The sequence below is a fragment of the Chrysochloris asiatica genome, unplaced genomic scaffold (genome assembly GCF_000296735.1).
Source record: "Chrysochloris asiatica unplaced genomic scaffold, ChrAsi1.0 scaffold00086, whole genome shotgun sequence".
Classification (NCBI taxonomy): Eukaryota; Metazoa; Chordata; class Mammalia; order Afrosoricida; family Chrysochloridae; genus Chrysochloris; species Chrysochloris asiatica.
This window is the reverse complement of record NW_006408604.1, coordinates 2,477,559-2,478,850: the sequence shown is the minus strand read 5'-3', so window position 1 is coordinate 2,478,850 and position 1,292 is coordinate 2,477,559.

Genomic DNA, 1,292 nt, shown 5'->3' with positions numbered 1-1,292 from the left:
CAAAGATGTCAGCCTGAGGACTAAGGTGCGCCTGATCCAAGCCATGGTATTTTCAATAACCTCATATCACGTGAAAGCTGGACAGTGAATAAGGAAGACTGTAGATTTGATGCATTTGAGTTATGGTGTTGGAGGAGAATATTGAAAGTGCCATGGGCTGCCAAAAGAACCAATAGATCCGTTTTGGAAGAAGTACAGCCCGAGTGCTCCTTGGAGGCCAAGATGGCCAAACTTTGTCTCTCATACTTCAGACGTGTTGTCAGCAGGGACCAGTCGCTGGAGAAGGATATCATGTTTGGTAAGGTGTAGGGTCAGAGCAAAAGAGGAAGACACCCAACAAAATGGATTGGCCAAGTGGAAGCATCGATGGACTCAAGCGTGGCAACAGTAGTGAGGTTGGCCCAGAATGGGGCAATGTTTTGTTCTGCTGTGCATAAGGTTGCTATGGGTTGGTACCGACTCAATGGCACCTAACACTATATAGATATAGATATAGATATAGATATAGATATAGATAGGCTTTATAGGATGAGCGCTGTACTGCTAACTACAAAGTTGGTAGTTTAAAACCACCAGCTGCTCCTCAGAAACCATACACAGGGTCACTATGCAACCCTATACAGGGTTGACAAATACAACAATAAAATAAACTTACATTGTGGTTGTTGTCTAAGTGCCATGGAGTCAGTTTGGGCACACAGTGACCTTGTATAAGGCTTCTGATACTTCCAAACTTGTGCAGGAGCAGGAAACCTCATATTTCTCCAGGCAGAGGGCTGGTGGGTTTGACCAGTGACCTTGTGGTTTGCAGTCCAGTGCTTTTCCTATGGAACTACTGCACTCTCAAATATGTGTGTGTGTTTGTGTGTGCATATAACATTGAAAAATGGGCAAAGACCTTGAATAGACATTTTACTAAAGAAGAAATATAAATAGTCATAAATTAGGAGATGCAAATCAAAACCCCAATGAGATATCACTTCATCCCAATAAGATGGCTATAATTAGAAAAAGAAGACGAAAAGCAGCACTATTCACAATAGCCAAAAGGATCAAAATATGGAAAACAACCTAAATGTCCAATAGATGAATGGATAAACAACATGTGGTGCCTATGTACAATGGAGGAGTCCTGGTGTGGCACTGTGGGCTAATGCATTAGACTGCAAAGTCATTTGAACTGCAAGGTTAGTGGTTCAAGCTCACCAGCTGCTCCTTGGAAACCCTTTAAAGAGTCAGCTCTGGTAGCGTAGTGGTTACGAACCGGGCTGCGAACCTTAAGGTCAGCCGTT